The sequence below is a fragment of the Leptonychotes weddellii genome, chromosome 9 (assembly GCF_054177405.1).
Source record: "Leptonychotes weddellii isolate Sample4059 chromosome 9, ASM5417740v2, whole genome shotgun sequence".
Classification (NCBI taxonomy): domain Eukaryota; kingdom Metazoa; phylum Chordata; class Mammalia; order Carnivora; family Phocidae; genus Leptonychotes; species Leptonychotes weddellii.
In genome coordinates this window covers 91,238,165-91,257,877 of record NC_138377.1, presented here as the reverse complement: position 1 = coordinate 91,257,877, position 19,713 = coordinate 91,238,165, and the positions used below count along the sequence as shown (strand labels likewise).

General features: G+C 42.8%; 1 protein-coding gene across 1 annotated transcript in view; it reads right to left on the bottom strand.

Annotated features, from left to right (window-relative positions):
* Positions 1-19,713, bottom strand: part of TLN2 (talin 2) — a 408,095-nt gene that overhangs the window by 233,715 nt on the left and 154,667 nt on the right. The window contains exon 3 of the mRNA XM_081831869.1: positions 6,065-6,149. The gene's annotated coding sequence lies outside the window, so the exon portion shown is untranslated. The remainder of the gene's footprint in view (positions 1-6,064; positions 6,150-19,713) is intronic.

The following is a 19,713-nucleotide window of genomic DNA, read 5'->3' as shown; positions in this document are numbered from 1 at the left end:
AATCCCAGGACCCTGGGATCATGATCTGAGCCAAAGGCAGACACTTAACCCACTGAGCCACCCAGGCACCCCTAAATAACTTTTTTTTTTTTTTTTTTTTAAAGATTTTATTTATTTATTTGACAGCGAGAACAGGAACACAAGCAGGGGGAGTGGGAGAGGGAGAAGCAGGCTTCCCGCTGAGCAGGGAGCCCGATGCGGGGCTCGATCCCAGGACCCTGAGATCATGACCTGAGCCGAAGGCAGACGCTTAACGACTGAGCCACCCAGGCGCCCCCCTAAATAACTTTTTTTAAAAAGATTTTTTATTTATTCATCTGAGAAAGCGAGCCAGAGAGCACGAGCGGGGGGAGGGGGGCACGGGGGAGGGAGGGAGAAGGAGAAGCAGACTCCCCGCTGAGCAGGGAGCCCGATGCGGGGCTCGATTCCAGGACCCTGGGATCATGACCTGAGCCAAAGTCAGATGCTTAACAGACTGAGGCATGCAGGTGCCCGCCCCCCACCCCAAATCACTTTCACACAAGTGTCAAGGGACCTGTATGACTGAAGATTAGTGATCTTTGTATAATGGAACCAAAAATGTCTCATACAGATTATAACCCTACTTGATTAGCACCCTATCCTATCCTTATAATCAATAAATATAAAAATTACAAATAGCCAACACAGAATTAGATTGTTCCAAGTTCTTAGTAGGGTAACCTTGGACTGCTTATCACTACTGTATTTTAATGTAGGAAATTATTCTTGGTAACCACTGCAACAAGGTAAATGTTGACCCCGATCTATGCATTAAGATTGGACTTCAGGGACGCCTGGGTGGCTCAGTCAGTTGGGCGGCTGCCTTCAGCTCAGGTCATGATCCCAGGGTCCTGGGATCGAGCCCCGCATCGGGCTCCCTGCTCAGCGGGAAGCCTGCTTCTCCCTCTGCCTGCAGCTCCCCCTGCTTGTACTCTCACTCACTCTCTCTCGCCTATGCTCTCTCTAGCAAATAAATAAATAAAATCTTTAAAAAAAAAAAAACAAGATTGGACCTCACTAAGGCCAGCTATCTCTTCCATAAGTCAACTAGGTGCTGCTCTAAAGATTTCCTTTTCATTCTCCTCTCATTCAGAGGTAAACTGAATGGGTCAGTCTGTTTGGTAAGTAAGCGCTACCTGCACTTAGGCAGCAGGCATTAAAGCCACGACTTAACAGAGGGACCTAGAGTAACTCCACCCGCTCAACCATGGGCTATCTGCCTATAAAGCAGATGACCAACTCAAAGGGTCAAAGCACCTTTTCCCCATTTCCCAGCAGGGTTGAGGATATATGAAGCCCCATTTCTCACTTCAAATTCCCAAAGGGAACACGGAGTAGGTAAGGACCACCACAGCCCCATTTCCAGTCACAGAATTCTGTATAATGAGTTCTTGGCCCCAGAGTATACCCACAGCAAGGACGGGGCTGGAATTAAGCAGAGCTAGTTTTCTTAGAGGGGCAGCAATTGTCTCGGGAGGGGCCGGGAGGGAGGGGAGGTCTGGTGTGTTGGGGAAAGGGTGTAAGATGTTGCAGAGAGGGACAAATCTTTTCTCACCTATGAAACCACACCTATGCCCCCAGCTCACCCCAGGATCTAAGAAGCACTTGCCCGCGGAGGCCTTGGAGGAGTCTCTGATCCAGATCTCAACTTCTTCACGGAAGCAGTGACGATGCTTCTGTCCCACAGGGCTGGTGTGAGGATTTCAACAGACACCAGGCTTCAAATACCTAGATGCCTAACACATCAGATCCTCAATATATGATGGCTAATTTTAAACACCAGCTTATCGGCCCTTCAAAGACACCAGAGCCTGAAGCTATTATTCCAACAGTATTCGTAGTGGTCAGCTTTCCCCGGCCGAGGGCACTTGCTCAGAGGCAGGCAGCATACCTTGAGATCAAATGGTTCTGGAGGAAGATGGAGGGCAGGGGGCTGTGGGAGTAAGACCTCCAAACATAAAGCGGGTTTCCAGGAAGGATGGGAAGACTGAGAGGCTACGCAAACCTGAGGCTGAGCCCAAGACGGCTGGTGTCACGTAAAAGGGAGAATCGGTTCAAACATGCTCCACGGAGGTGTGGGGCCATCAGGCTCAGAGAGGAAGGACTATAATCTCACCACAGACTGGGCTGTGACAGGAATGGATGCTACCTTGATCACAACACAGTAAATGCTGTTCTGGATTTCACATGCAGAATCTAGTCACAGGTAAAATCATGGAAGCCCTCACTAACGACAAAATATTACCAACTCTGAGCACTAGAAAATCAAAGGTACAGGGGCGCCTGGGTGACTAGGCCTCAGACTCTTGGTTTTGACTCAGGTCATGATGTCAGGGTGGTGGGATTGAGCTCCCCGTTGGGTAACCCACTCCGTGGGGGTCTCTGCCTCTCCCTCTTGCATGCTTTCTCTCCCTTGCATCCTTTCTTTGAGGAAAATCAAAGGTATAGCTGCCCCAAATGGAGAGGTGGATGGGGGCGGGGGGTGGTAAACAACAAACAGCCTATATAGGAGACAGAACAAGAACGGAGAAGGCCGCTGAAGTACAGGGAGGAAGCAGCTATAGGACTGAAAATGGGAATCAGCTGCAGGGAGGAAGGGAGACAGGGATGGTCAGGGTGAGCTCATCAGCAATCACAACAAGACACCATTAACAGCTCTTAAAACTGATAACGTGAGAACTGGTGCTGCAAGCATGATATTTATCCATGTGGAAGTCACAAAAGTGAAAATGATCTACAGGAAAAAAAAAAGGTGGTTGCTTCTGAAAAGGAAGACTAAGTGAAGGAAGAAGTGGGGTAAAAAAACCTTTGTTGCTTTTCATTCTAAGCTGTTCTGCAGGATTTTCTATTTTTAACCATTTGCATGTATTACTTTGACTTACACTGTTTTAAATGAAAGATCCTCTCTAAGACTATTGCTTAGATCATAGCAGTAGGGTTTTTCTCAACCTTTACCACTGCAGCTGGCCTTACAGTGTGCTTACTTCTATTTTAAAGTCATGTTTAAACTCTGCAAGTAAACTAGTCATTTAATGGTTCTGGAAAGCTGTCCAATTCTGATTTGTGGCAAACAGAACAGCTTTGATGATCATATTAGGTCTTCAGAATATGGGACTTCACAGCTAAAATTCAGGATTTTTAAAGGTTTGTGTTCTGTTGAGGAGTTCTATAGGAGTTCTGTTGAGGATTAAATAGGAGACTAATTAAATGCAGACACAAATATTACAGAGCGCTTAAATCCACGAAATCTGATCTATTCTGAGAAAAGCCTCAAATCTTGAGCTCTCCACATGGCTGCCTAACTTTGAAAGAAATTAACTGATGAGCATAATTAGCCAAAAGTGTAAGGAAACAGCATATTCTATTATACTCATGTATTCTTAGGTTTAATTATGAAAAACAATCTGGAAATCATTGTTGTTCTGTAACATTTACGAGGCACAGAGAGCAGAGTGAGGAGCCTAGCACATGTCCAGGAACCCTGATCAAGGATGTGCTGCTAATTAGGATGATGCTAATTAGGACTCCCAGCCACTCAGGGAGCCCACAGGGGGGTGAGCAAGTGGCAGTGCCTACAGCCAACAAGCAGAGGAATCCAAAGAACCCAGCTAATGGAGGATGGCAGGAAGACAAAAGTGCATAAGAGATTACATTTTTAATGAAGAAAAATAAGCACAGGAATGCACCTTCACTGATGTCATAGCTTTTAAGGGACTGATACAGAGTGACAAAGAGCTATGTAGATCCTGCTTTGAATTTTATAGATTCAAGACCCTCTCTGAAAACAGCCCTGGGAATTCAAAATTCCCAGAGAGCCAAAAACAATGTTTTTCATTTAAAATTGGTTTTTAAATATTTTTCTTACAAGCCTGCAGGGAAAATGGAGATAAGTTCAGAATATTACTTTTTTCTTTTCTTAAACCCAGAATACATCACGAGTCATTAAGTACAATGCTAAACAAGTCATTTATCATGTGTCCCTCGCCGTCTACATTTTGTCAATCTCTCTCTTCTCTCTCATGCACACAACCCTTTAAAAGCACACGTTTTTTCCTGGGAAACATGGCGGTCTCCAATTCTTAATTGTTTATCCCTACAAGATCTCACCCAGCAGTGCCTGGCCTTCTGAAATACTCAGAACACGACTGATAGATTGTATTTTTCATTCATTAAGTTGTATTCAGACTCAGCCAGGCCCAGGTCCCTTAAAGCAATTCTCCCCTCTCTGTTTTATGTCAAAATAAAAGCTCCTGCTAGCATTTATTCATGACTTTAGACACTCACCAAAGTGTCAAGATTTCAGGTAATTTCTCATATTCTTACACGTTTCAGACAAATGTTTCTGTTGTTGTTGTTTGATCTAGTTTTTCCCTAAAAAGGGCAGTGAAATAAATATCCCCAGGAAGCAACCCAAATGAACCATACAAATCAGGCAGTAAACTAAGAGAGTTGGGTTGACAGGAGGGAATACAAGGTAAGTCTGTCAAATTTCATTTAAGTTTCCAGAAAATAGGAATGTTAAAGGAAAGTCAGAAATCTCTGGGGGAGGAATTCCAAAGGACTGAACCACTGTGTTCCAATCAATGTAGGCCACAGTATAATTTCACAGAACTTTCCAAAGCAGCCGGGATTATGTAGGCATCCTGAAGGAGGTGTAATTGTTTCTCCTTCCCCACATTATTTTCCTGTCCTAGTCATTCAGTCCTCCACCCATGCTGCGCCCCATACACATCCCTACACCCCATGGAGAAGTAAATGGAAAGTACAGTTTTCCATTCTGTATGGACCCATGGCAAAAGAATGCACTTGGCACACTGCTTTCAGATCTGAAATCCTGGGAAAACCTTAGGTCTGCTGTGCTTCCTGCCCAGTGTGCCCAGGCCCTTTCATCAAACAGGACCTCCTGGTGCCCCCTGTAGGTCCTCAAAGGGCAACATGCACAACAAAATGGGTCCTGGGCAGAACAGCTCCCTTCCTCTTCCCCATTCTGTGTACATGTGATCCCACTGCTCTCAGCTCAGAACTCTTGGCCATACCCTTCACCGCTACCCAGCCCTACCCTCCTCACACACGATCTTTGCACTGGTCTCCCTGGAGTCAGGCATCCAGGCCACCACATCCCTAGCTCTCAGTGTCCCCACATTTCAGGTACACACCTATCTGTCAGATACCACCTGGCCAGAGGCTGCCCACAATGGTGGGAAGGGAGGATTCTGTACGCTTTTATCCAACAACTTAAAACACTGTCGAGTTTATTGATTTTTTAAGATTTTATCTATTTGTCAGAGAGAGAGAGAACACGAGCAGTGGGGAGGAACAGAGGAAGGGGGAGAAGCAGGCTGGGCTGGGCCAGCCTTCGTTTTACAGATGAGTATATGAAAACCAGTAAAGATCAACCTGTCCCTAGTTGTGCAGCTGGTCAGGAACAGAACCGGTAAGCCTGGTGTGTCACAATATGGTTTTTGAGTGTAGGGGCATAAACCACCCCTTCTTAACCTGTCAAAGGTCGATCCAGGCATACCGAGGACCTGCAGAAGATCACCTTTGTCCCTGCCGAGGGTACATCACACACGGCTACTTGGGATCATGCAGCCCCACCCAGGACTATCAAAGAGAGAAAGCCATAACCTATACCCAAAGTTTATCTCATGTTAGAGCAACTGTGTGCCATCCCTGGAGGGCTCCAAGAACCACCAAGCAGTTTCACGGTGCAAAGACTACTACAATTTTCTACATTAATTCCTTATCCCATACTTCAAAAATGAAACGTTTATAAAGCCCACGGGTGTGAATAAATGAGAATTCATGCAGGGAGGCTAAACACAGCTCCTCATCCCGTCTTGAAGGCCCCTATCTTCACCCTACCCAACTACCAGGTGGAAAAAATAAACATCAATGCAAGTAGCAAGACCAGCAGCAACATGCCTGCCTCAGAAAATGTCAAATGAGATAGTGTAAGTGACCATGTTTCAACACTTATGTTTTTATCAATGCAGGGGAGCGGCTAATGATAAGAAGATATATTTTTTTTTCAAGGACTCACCTGAATTCTCAGTTTACGTAAAGAGTTGATTTCCCTGAAGATATCCTAAAGCATCTGAGAAGCCTTCCAACACCAATACCTAAAACTAATAAAAATCATCGGAATCAAGTTATGTTAGAGATGTCAGTTTTTGGAGAAAAAAAATCTCAATCTATACATTGGTCATTTCCCCCCACACTAAGCATGAAAGGAAGTAACTCAGGAAACAATGAATTTCCGCTACAACACATGGGCTGGGAATTCTCTTTACCAACAGGGAATTGAGGTCCCAAGACAGTTATTTCAAAGACCAAAATTATGTTACTGTTGTCAAAGAGGTAAAAACACATTTTTTCCCCTTCCCTGTGGTAGAATTTAAACAAAGACCCCATATATACATTCCCTCACCCACTTGCCCCCACCCTCGGTGTTTAAAACAGAGATCAGGCACTCTTAGTCCTTTTTAAAATTAGCTTATATGAGCTCTTCTTGTCTCATTCACCCTATTCCTACGTAGTTTCTCTAACGTGTCTGTGACGTGGCCCCTTCTTGCTTCAACTGATCCCATCCCATCCATTCCCAGTTCTCTGAGCCATTCACAACTGACCAGTTAGCACCTCAGTCCCTGGAAACCCAATTTGAAGCAGAGAAGCAGCACCATTAACTGCAAAAATCAAAATGTCTCAGCCACAGTTAACAAACAGGTATCTGAGGGACAACATGCATGTGAATCAATGAAACAGAACAGCCAGATACAGAACCAAGTATTCATATGAAATACACCAAGTATATAAGGAATCATATCTGGGTAGGTGTGTGAGACTGGTTCATAAATGGTGCTGGTTAGCTATCGAGGAGGGAAAGAACAGTCTAGATCTCTACCAGTGAAAAATTAAACTCCAAATAGAATCAGAGGAGTACGAGAAGAATACACTAGTAATTTCATAATACACAGACAGAAAAGGCCTTTCTAAACATGACATCATGGGCGCCTGACTGGTTCAGTTTGTAAAGCGCACGATTCTTGATCTCGGGGTTGTGAGTTCGAGCCCCACATTGGCTGCAGAGATTGCTTAAAAATAAAATCTTTAAAAAATAAATAAAAATAAACCTGACATCGAAAACTGAAACTATAAAGGACTGAGACATTTGGCTGGCTACCTTTATAAAATCTCCAATTTATGAAAAAAAACCTTAAATTTATGAATGGCAAAATTAAGTCAAAAATAAAAGCAAAGAACAAAAGGTGATATTTCCATCCAAGGGTGAAATAAGAAGCTAGGTAAAATATTTACACAACATACACATAAAGGTTGCTATCCTTATTAAGCAAAAAATTAAGCAGTAAGAAAATACTCCCCTCGAAATGGACAAAGCCAATAAACTTTCCATGAAAAGAATTATAATAGCAATAAACATGTGAAAAAATAATCAACTACACTAACAATGAAAAAATACACCTTTAGAAAATTGAGGTTTTTTTTAACCTGTCAGACTGATAAAGATGTCAAAGACTGGTAACAGCCAATGTTACAGACGTAGCTCATGATGTAACCCACCACTTATTTTGTCCACGTGTGAAATGACACATTCTTTGATCCAGCATTGCTACCTCTAAGGATTTACTCAAAGTAGTTAACTAACTGTATAAGCAGAAAGGTGGACATACATAGCATTATTAGTAATTATGAGAGAAAACAAGTCAATGTCCTCAAGATTCACAAACAGGAGACATGTGAAATAAACCATACAGACACTGGAAATAATGATAGAGGTAGGTCTGTATTTATTGATATGAAAAGATATCCACGTGAATAAAATAGGTAAATGACCATGCACACCGTGATTCCATTTGTATGTGCATGTTCCCAGATGTCCTAAGACTTATCTAGAAGGATGTTTATCAAAACAGTTACAATTACCCCTGATTATTGACATTTCAGAGGATTTTCACTTCTAATACTGTTTGAATTTCTTATAATGAGCATGATTTTTTCAAAGAATACAATGGAGCCGTATTTAAAGCCCATGCTCAAGTGTCAAGTGTTACACTACATAGATTTCTACTTGCTTTTTGTCAGTTTTTCTCTCCAGCTAGTGAATTTGTATCACAAATGTGCTTGTAATGAACCCTGACTAGAGTTCCCTTCCTCATCTCCAGCTCCTGTTCATTCCCCAGAGCCACCCCGTCTTGGCATTTGGGTTTCTAAGACACACGTGTATCATTATAAATGCCCCCCCCCTTTTTGAAGGTAAGCAGCTCAATTTAGTTGGTTACTTGTGACCAAATGAGTACCACATAATACAGCGCTGCTTTTTATTTTCCATCTTCTCAATCATCCCATCCCATTTGAAAATAGTTCAGTAAACCGTGTAATCACAAGAATGAAGATTTATCACATACAATGTCATGTAATGTTTATGACCTACAGCTGAAGAAACTGAAGCAAGAGACTCAAAGCTAGTAGAACAAAGGCAAAACTCTTTCAAGAGACAGGTAGATTCATTCCTGACTGATAAGAGAACTGATGAAAAGACTATTTGAATAAGAATAAAAACAAATGGGACATACTTGTCCAGATAGGCCATTTCTATGGTTAAAATATCCTCCACTATAATTTTTTTTTTTAAAGATTTTATTTATTTATTTGACAGAGAGAGACACAGCAAGAGAGGGAACACAAGCAGGGGGAGTGGGAGAGGGAGAAGCAAGCCTCCCGCAGAGCAGGGAGCCCGATGTGGGGCTCGATCCCAGGACCCTGAGATCATGACCTGAGCCGAAGGCAGACGCTTAACCGACTGAGCCACCCAGGCGCCCCTCCTCCACTATAATGTTTTAACCACCTCACTGATTTATTTTTATTGGATTATGTTTATCTATGAAAAGCCTTTTTTTTTTCTTTTAGACTATAAAATACAGTAATGTTTTCCCATAATGGGACCGTTATGTTCAATTTATCTCCAGCAAACAAATTTATTCTTCTCATTGCCCTATTTTTAAAGGTTGAGAAGTTCCACATAATGCATGAATCCTCCTAATACCAAAATTATAAACCTGGTTAAAAAGCTATAATCCCTTGTAGACATACAAATCCCTTTACAGGTGTGTTGGATGTAAAGTACAAATCTAATTAATCCTTCTCCATCTCCTGGAGGCTCCCTCTCTCCCAAAAACAATGTCCCTAGAAAGTAGACAAAAGGACAAGAACCACTATCCAATTTCAGAAATGAGTAATCATGAGCCTTAACCAAGGATCTGTGTCTCCAGGGCATAACTCAGACAAACGCACAGGCCACCCAAGGCCATCCACTGGCCTCTTTCTTCTCACCCCTCCTCAGTCCAAAGGCCTCTTTCCAAATGGATAGTTGGGGGCAGGGGAATGGGGAGCCAGACAAGTCTACATCTGAGGCTGAGACCCATCAGGATTTGAGACAAAATATTGCATTAAGGGGAGCACAGTGGTTAAAGGTAGAGAATGATCCTGGATCTGTCATTTACTCGTCACTTGGCCTTGATGTGCCTCAACCTCTCTGTGCCTCAGTTTCCTCCTCTGTAATAATGCCCAGCACAAGAGCTGTTTGTGAGGATTAAAGAAGACAGTCCATCTAAAGCAATCAGCAATACTCAAGAATCAAACTTGGTGGGAGCACTGATGGGAACAGCCCATGGTAGAAACTCATTGTTCATTGCCTGATCATAGTAAGGTTCCTAAAAGAACTCTGGAACAGAATATGTATCTACCTAGGACACTTACTTATTAAAAGTGCTTATTTTTAACATGCATAAGGCCCTTCCAATTAAATAGAAACTTAATTTAAAGGTACCAGAAGAATATTAAGGACCTCCACCTTAAAATAGACTTCTTTGAATCATCATCTGATATATCATTTGGCAGCTCCCACGTTGTACCTTTTCTGAGCATTTTGAGAGAGGCACAGGTAGATGTGACCAAAAGGCAGCAGGACAGTATGACTGGACTTAAGTGCTTTTGTATCCTGGACCACGTGCTCCTTGCTCCAAGAAGCTTCAACACACCTCTCAAGAGTCCTTGGTCACTCATCACCAGAGCAGATATAGTAATACTTCGATATTTCAGACACAGAAATGAAATGAGAATGTATAGGGACTCCTGGGTGGCTCAGTCAGTTAAGTGTCTGCCTTTGGCTCAGGCCATGATCCCAGGATCCTGGGATCGAGCCCCGCGTCGGGCTCCCTGCTCAGTGGGGAGTCTGCTTCTCCCTCTGCCCATCCCCCTACCACTTGTGCTCTCTGTCAAATAAAATCTTTAAAAAAATGAGAATATATAAAGTTCTTAACTCAGTGCCTTAGAGCAAAGTGCCCCCAAAATGGTACATCCACTACTGATTATCATCTTAACAGCACTGAAGAAACAAAACTCGTATTAAGTAATCTGACTGAGACCATACAAGGTATTTTTTCACTGTGAGGGTTTTATGGACACTTGTTTTCCACATTTCACTCAGCATAATCCACACAGCAGTGTGGGGCCAAGGTGAAGGGGGATCTGAGGAGGCAAGAAGGTTTCTAGCCATAAAGGGCCTTCACAAGGCTTGTGGCAGGAATCTCGCTATGTGGTACATATCCGAAGCAGCTAAGAACACCTCTGCCCTAACATTTCACTAAAAGACGGGGTATTGAATGGAGCACTGGGTGTTATACGCAAACAATGAATGAATCATGGAACACTACATCAAAAACTAATGATGGGGCGCCTGGGTGGCTCAGTCGTTAAGTGTCTGCCTTCGGCTCAGGTCATGATCCCAGGGTCCTGGGATCCAGTCCCACATCGGGCTCCCTGCTCGGCGGGAAGCCTGCTTCTCCCTCTCCCACTCCCCCTGCTTGTGTTCCTGCTCTTGCTATCTCTCTCTCTGTCAAATAAATAAATAAAATCTTAAAAAAAAAAAAAAACTAATGATGTAATGTATGGTGATTAACATAACATAATAAAATTTAAAAAAAAAAAAAAGACGGTATAGTGGGGCGCCTGGATGTCTCAGCTGGTTGAACGTCCAACTCTTGGTTTTGGCTCAGGTCGAGATCTTAGGGTCCTGAGATGGGGCCCCACCTCGGGCTCCATGCTCAGCTCAGAGTCTGCTTGGGATTCTCTCTCCCTCTCCTTTGGCCCTCCCGCTCATGCATGCTCTCTCTCTCTCTCTAATAAATAAATCTTAAAAAAAATAAATAAATAAAAGACAGGGCATAGTGTAACAATACACACAAGCTTTGCCCTAACACCATCTTCATGAGCCTAAAAATCAGGAGATGGGCCAATATGAACACATTTCGATATTTTTACTGTCCAAAGTTAACAAAAGTGCTTTTGTAACATAACACCAAGCAAAGCAGAGAAAATCTAAATTTAGCTGAAGATGAGAAAGGTATACAGTTGACCCTTGAACAACGTGGGTTTGAACTGTGTGGGTCCACTTATATGTGGATTTTTTTTTTTTTATATACAGTAAAGTACTGTAAGTGTATTTGCTCTTATGATTTTCTTTTCTCTAGCTTACTTTACTGTAAGGGCATAGTATATAATACATATAACATACAAACTATGTCCTGACTGTTCATGTCAACAGTAGGCTACATCAGTAGTTAAATTTGGGAAGAGTCAAAAGTCACATGCAGATTTTTGACTGGGGGCGGGGGTGTCAACTTTAACCCCAGTGTTGTTCATAAGTCAACTGTATTACTTTGAGCTTGAAGTTAGCACTAACATTGGACACATATTATTACTAATTCCTCAAACCAAAATCCAAGAAGCAAATAAACCAAATAGTTCTTCAGGAGCCCTAAAATAAAGACAGGAAGAGACAAAGAGTAAAGAGAAATTTTGAAAACAAAATTCTCCCCATGTCCTGTAACACCTACCACTTGCCAAGGATTTGTCCTGCTTTTTTCTGAAACTATGAGAAGTTTTCCAGTCTCAGTACAGCTCAATGTTTATAGAGTCCAGCTCTGCTGTCAGAAGGTATCTGACTCCAAAGGTGAAATGCCCCATTCTGTTTTCATGGCCTCCTCCCTGCTGACTTTCCCGCTAGAGGCTGGGTGCTGGGGTCAAAAGAAACTCAACCCCCCTCTCTCTGTCAAGTAAATAAATAAAATCTTAAAACAAAACAAAACAAAAACTCAACAAAGCACAAGCTCAAGGCATCAATGCCCAAGGCCTTCAGAGATGAGAAATGATAAGCTACCTTGTTCTATGCAGGGCAAAGAGAAAAGCTCCAGAAATCTCTTTGCATTCCTCTCAAAGCAGTATTCCAGCAAACTAGGAAGTCAGGGGTGTTACATGCAAAAAAAAAAAAAAGATTCTCAGTATAAATGTGGGAAAGGCTGGTTTAAACAACATTAAAGACTTTCTCTAATGCAGAACATTCTGGACCCCTTAAGATGCTAATATTGATCATGAATAAGTAGCTCCAACCTCATTTGTACACAGACTCCTCTACTCCTGGGGTCCATGTCCTGAGACAAGTGCCTCACACAACAGTCAGGAAAATGTTATAATTAGATTTTTATGCAAATGATTATTGAAGGCTCACTCTGCCCTACTACATTCACAATTGCATGACTAAGCTCAATGCCCCTAAAGGATCAGTTAATGATGCAAACAGTGTTAAGGCAAAGCCCGGGGAAACACGTGTTTACCATGAGGACTGGAGAGGTGCTAGGATTATACCAGTTGCCTCACTCCCTCTTCTACACTTATCAGACAGAGAAAAACTTGAGAGATGCCATGAATTCCTTCTTGTTCTGTAATTCCCTGTTCCTCTCCTCTCACAAATTTACAGACACTTAGAATCAGATGAAATTAATAATCTGAGTAACTAGAACGTGGGGTTCATGGGAACAGGGATTGTATTTGGTGCAGGGCTATCCCCCAGCCCTTGAGCAGTGTGGGTACAAAGGTGCCCCGCCAATATTGGACTATGTGAAGAGAGCAATAAGTAAGAGAGCTCATGTAAATGTATCATTAACTCACCACTTTATCAACTGGCCAAAATATGCATTGTACATTTAGATTGACTCTAAAATGCTCAAACTTCCTATTTCTTTTTCTCAAAATGTTTTATCTTCCCCCACTTCATTTCCACCATCGTGTCCTGCACCCCCCTCAAAAAATATATTTTTCCTTATGGCTTTTGGGTTAGAAGAAAATTTTTGTCTCCAGACTATCGCATTCAGTATATGGTTACAGCCAATTGTTCTCAATAAAAGCCCAATTAACTAACATTCAAATGACTAGGAATTCCAATTAATCAGAGCTATGAAGAGAGTCTCCTTTGCGGAAAGGAAGAACAAACACATTTATCTTTCAGAAGGCTGTAACCACACACCAAAAAGCTTTTATCACCAATTTGCTGAAAAAAAGCAACTGAGCATGGAATACAGACATCAAGAAATATCCTATGTTATTAATTTCAAGGTTCTGAACATAATGTTTACAATAACCCTGGGATGTTACAATACCTTCAAATGAACAAATAAGAACTTCAACATTTTTGCCAAACTCAATTCACTATGACAAAATCGGTGAAGGCATTTTAGAAAAATTTCTAACAACTGTGTTTTTTTCTTTAAGGAAGAGGGAAGAAAAGAGCTGGGAAATACTGCTCTAGTTCCTCCTTGGTCACTCCAAAAATTAAATCGATTAGACCCTTTCCTACTCCCATTTCTGCTACAGAGCCGTTCATGGCCAGGGTTTTCCTATGGCAGCTCCCAATCTTAGCTGGGCTGTGTTCCCATCTATTGCGGCAGTCCTGCATGCCCCCTGCAAGCCAGCTCTCCCCCAGCCCCAGACTAAACCAGCTGGGACAAGCATTTGAGTCGTGTCCTCAGCTCCCAGGCTGCAGGGACCTCGAGGGCCTGCTTCCTCACCTCCCACCTTACCTGTCCTGAAAGTCGGTGCTCCTTCTCAAACCCTTCACCCTCTAGGCTGCTTCCCCTGAGGTGACCCTTGACCCCCAGCCTCCCATGCCTAAAATATGCTCCCCACACTGCTATTCACCTGGCTGCCCAACAAGTTCCACTTACTCTGGGGAGACTTCATCAACCACAACTCTCTCTCTGCACTTAACCATGTTACGTTGAAATCATCTATTAAGTGTATATAGTCCCCCACTAGATTGTGAGTTCTTAGAAGCAAGAACTGTGGCTTCCTCCACAGTCCTAGCCTCGGCTAGAGCATAGTTCCTAACACACATTAAGTACTCACATATCAAATATATCTTGTATTAATAACTCCAAGACACTGGAGTAGGGGGCTTTAAAAGGCTGGGGTACAGCCAAACAGTCAGGATTGGGTCAGGTGTCTGAACGTGTGTGTGCCTAGGTATGTGCGAACATGCGTACATGTACAGAAGAGAAGGGGCTGCCTTGTTCTATGATCACCCTCCACCCCTGTACCTCAAAGTCAAGGTCCCAGTTAAAGCCCCCTTTTCCTTTTTTAATCCCAGGGATTGGCTGAGGTCTCACTCTTCTGCCACAAACCTTTGAGTAAGCTTCTCTCCTATTTGGCCCGGTGTTAATTAGGGAACTATATCATTATTATTTATTCCCTCTTTCCTATCCCAAAAGTAAACAAAGGTTTTAGGAGGTTCAATGATTAGAGAACAGGACAAAAAAATAACCCTCTACAAGCTATGATCTCATCCCTAACCCCTAAAGCAAATCTGTCTTCTCAGTCACTCCAACTTGGACTCTGTGGGAGAGCACGAAGCCACCCCGAGTACCAACAGTGGAACTAGAGGTACAAGAAGAGGCAAATGTTATCATCGACTACCTGAGCATGTCTTAGAAAGGTGGGGCGAAAAGCTGCAGTGAAGATACCACAAAGGGACAACCGTACGGTGGAATATTATTTGGCACTAAAAGGAAATGAGCTATCAGCCATGAAAAAGACTCAGAGGAAACTTAAATGCATGTTACTAAGTGGAAAGCCAATGTGAAAAGGCTACGTACTATAGGATTCCAACCATAGGACATTCCAGAAAAGGTACAACTATGGAGTAAAGAGACCAGTGGTTGCCAGAGACTGGAGAGAGGGAGGGATGAATAGATGGAATAGAGTTTTTAGGGCAGTGAAACTACTCCGTATGATACTGTAATAGTGGATACATGTCATTATACATTTGTCAGAGCTCACAGAATGTACAACACATGTCTGATGTATAACAGTGAACCCTAATGTGAAGTATGGACTTTGGGTGATTATGATGTGTCCACAAAGGTTCACTGATTCTAACAAACGTACCCTTTGGTAAGGGATGCTGGTAGTTGGGGAGGCTGTGTACGTGTATGGTGAGTGGGTATATGGAAACTGCATACTTTCTGCTCCATTTGCTATGAACCTAAAAGTGCTCTTAAAAAAAAAAAAATTAACATTAAAAAAAAATTTTTTTAAAGCAAGAAAGGAAGGCGAGGTGTTGGTTCTCCATATGCCCCCCCACCCCCGAGGCACCAAAGCCAGGGAAATACCTAGAGGGGCCCTCACCACCGTAGGGAAGAGCCCAGGGACAGAGCGAGGGTGAGACAAGGGGGGTTGGGCATTAGAAACAGTGATGAAGAATCCAGGGGCCGCCTCTACATCACTTGTATGTAACAGAGTAGTGAGGTTGAGCAGGGGCTGCCTGGGCAGTGTTCTAACCTGCTAGAACTGACCCTAAGTAGCTGTAACCTCCTTATTTTTATTCCCACTGCCACCTCAGCCTCTAATTTGAGGGCTATTCGCCCATACTAGCACCTTAAGAACTGCTTCTGTAGTGTAACAACTCAACTAAAGGACGAGACGAGAAAATGTGACTTCCTCAAGTGGTAAGCCATCTGGTTTTCCTCAGCAGTGGAAAACTCATCAACTGTAATAGAATATCCCAAGGCTGCACCCAGGAGAAGGAATGGGCATCCTATTTAGGAGACATGTTGAACTCCCACAAACGCACAGAATGGCTCATTCCTCCAGCCCTCAATGCATGGTTGCCTGGGTGCCATTAGCCAACATATGACAACATAAAAGCAACGGCAAGAATCAAGGTGCACTGTGAAATTTCATCAGCCTCTGGGCAACATAAAATAAGGACCACAAACAAGAACATCAGGTCATTTGGAAGGATGGTTTGGCTCATCAAGTACAAACTAGCTACTCAGGTATACACAATGTGAAAATCAGGGACACTTATTTTTTATAAGTAAGAACATATCATCACTTGGCTCTGATTAGTAGCTATGGTATCCCTCAAACTTCATCTTTCAAAAGCACTTTTGCTGCCCTAACATCTCCTACTATGTGCACTTGGGTCTTCATGAATTGCCACCTGACAAATTTTTCAAACATTAAATTCCTCTTATCTTTCCTCATCTGGCCAGATTCTTTACATATTAGTAGGTTCCCCCTACTCTTGCTGTCCTCTCAATTTCCAGGGATCTTGTAGATTTCTCTGTGTAATTTGGCGATTCATTACATCATGTTGTATTCATTCTAATACAGGTTCTACAGGGTTCTACGACTATGTCAGGTAAGGTATACTCCAGTGCTCAGTGCAGAGCCTGGTGCTGGGTCACCAGGGCCCGTGGCATACTGGTTCCTTTACACTCCTGCAGGGTCAACATGGGCAGTGTGGGTCCTCTGAGCCTCACCTCACTCCCGTGCAAAAGGCAGAGAGGAAAACGTCCCTCACAAGCCAACCCAAGGACCACAGAAGCATAAGGCCAGGGCAAACATGCCTGTAATAAATACCAACTTTCTTCTTCCCATGCATGACCTCCTGGCTATATCACTGGCATAAAATCTCAGAGCAAGAATGAAGACTCGGGTGCCTGGGTGGCTCAGTCGGTTGGGCGACTGCCTTCGGCTCAGGTCATGATCCTGGAGTCCCGGGATCGAGTCCCGCATCGGGCTCCCTGCTCGGCCGGGAGTCTGCTTCTCCCTCTGCCCTCTTCCCTCTCGTGCTCTCTGTCTCTCATTCTCTCTCTCTCAAATAAATAAATAAAATCTTTAAAAAATAATAAAAAAAAAAGAATGAAGACTCACGGGAGGCTTGGCTGGCTCAGTCGGTGGAGCGTGCAACTCTTGACCTCGGGGTTGTAAGTTCAGGCCCCACCACGGGTGTAGAGATTACTTAAAAATAAAATCTTTAAAACAAAAGAAAACAAGGACCCACCGCTTTCCTGTATTCCTTTCGGGACATTTTCGCCATTCGTAATTATAGTATGTGGTTTTCAAATAATGGCTTCAAATTAAGGGCAGTTATTTCTGAGTGATGGAGTTTCAGATATTTTCTTTAAAACTTCACGCACCATGTAAATACTTAAGAGTTCCTGCTAAAAAGTTCAAACACCCATGAAGTAAAGGGAATATTTTAACGAACCCCTAAGTCCGCATCCTTCTGATTCCACGGTTACCAATTCACGGGCAGTCATTTCATCCAGAGCCTCTCCCCGCTCTGTGCCAATCACCCTCACTGGCCATTCATTTGAGGCAAATACCAAGTATCATACCATTTCATCCTAACAGTTTTATAAAACGAGTATTTTTCATCAGAAAATGAAGAAAGCTGTTGTCACTTAGAAAAAATTTAAACTGGGGCGCCTGGGTGGCTCAGTCGTTAAACATCTGCCTTCGGCTCAGGTCATGATCCCAGGGTCCTGGGATTGAGCCCCGCATCGGGCTCCCTGCTTGGCAGGAAGCCTGCTTCTCCCTCTCCCACTCCCCCTGCTTGTGTTCCCTCTCTCACTGTGTCTCTCTCTGTCCTATAAATAAAAAAAGAAAATCTTTAAAAAAGAAAAAAATTAAACTTATGCCTATCTGAGTTAGAGCCACCCCGTTCCCTGTTGCACACAGCAAGACCCGGATGACCTAATAGGGACTCAACAGGCCCGAGTTAGGAATCCTGGCACTACAGGAGCTGGCTGGGTGAGCGTGGACAGGACCTCCCCCCCGCCCCACAACTCTGCCCAGAGATCCCTGCTCCCAAGGAGGAAACTCAGGACGTGAGGTCTCTGATGCTCCAGGTCGTCTGCTTGGGCATAACTAGGACTTTCTACTTTTATATGTTTCTCTGTCATTCCCAGCAATGGCTCCACTAACCGGAGTAACTTAGCCTTTACTTGCTCTTGGTGAAAAAGAACAAATACATATTCTAGTAGCAAAGTCTTCTCTAGAACCAAGTTTCTTCCATAATACCCTTACATTTAAAAAAAAAAAAAAATCTTTCCATTCTTCTTCTTCCTCAATCTCTCGAAATTAAAAAAAAAAAAAAAAAAAAAAAAACAAAAAAGAAGTAGAACCCTGCTTGAGTCTCTTGTCTCTACCCGTAGGGAATCAGTAAAAGCAATTCTCATGCTTCCTCCCCTGCCCTGAGGTGAGATAACCAGTCTACCCACAGAACTGATCTGTTAAAAGTCACTGATGCAGGTGGCCAGAGGCCTTTGGGGAAGGAAGACTCCCCAGAGCATCCACTGTGGTCCCCTCTAAGGTAACTAAAATCATTAAAAAATTATTTTGGACCAACTCGTAATTCAAATATAAAACTACTCAGGGCATTTGTGCAAGTTGTGTACCTCATGGTGGACTTTGATTCTCCGTATCTGCACTACCCAGTATTATGGCTACTAGCCACACAAAGCTGGGGAGCACTGGACGTGTACCTACTCTGTATCAGCGTGTGCAGTAAGTGTTAAGTCCAGAGATTTGGAAGGCTTAGTACAAAGAAGTAAAATACTTCATCAATAATTTTTATGTCTTTTGAAATGTTAACATTTTGATGTACTGGGTTAAATAAAATATATTTAATTTCACCTTTTTAAAATGTGGCCATTAGAAAAATCTAAAATTCTGGGGCACCTGGGTGGCTCAGTTGGCTAAGCCTCTGCCTTTGGCTCAGGTCACGATCTCAGGGTCTGAGATCAAGCCCCACGTCGGGCTCCCTGCTCAGCGGGGAAGCCTGCTTCTCCCTCTCCCTCTGCTGCTCCCCCTGCTTGTGCTGGTGCTCCCTCTCCATCAAATAAATAAATAAAAAATCTTTAAAAAAATAAATAAAATTTAAAAAAAAAGAAAATCTAAAATTTTAAGTCTCCTTTCTAGTACAGTGCTTCTCTAGATTCTAATTCCTTTTCATAATGGCACAAATATGTTTCAGGTTAACCCAGCCTAACTAGAGTTACTTGAATACAACCCTAAAGCTAAAGTTAATTCACTTGGACTTGTTTTTGATTATCTTGTATGCTTCCCCTAATGGTTCCTGCCAATTCCCATTAAGATTTGAATATTTAAGTGTTCCAGTAAGACCAATTACAGCTACCTTGAGCATAAAATACCACGTAATCATCAGATAGACCCCTTCAGAATGAGAATCAAAATATTTAAATGCTGTGCTATTTAACAAACAATTCCCAGTCCATATTTTTTTATCTCACAATCGGAATATGATAACATTTCTTCTGGCTGTTATGACCTTGGGTATTAGAATTATACTTTATGCAGCTGAGAAAAAATACAGACCCACATTTCTACTCTTAGACAAGGGAGGGCTGAGCATCTTCCATAAACCAGGAGAGCCACTCACCTGCCTTCTACTCATTTACAGGGGATGAAATCATGAACATCTGATTTAACTGAGTACTGAACACTGACTTTTTTTTTTTTTTAAAGATT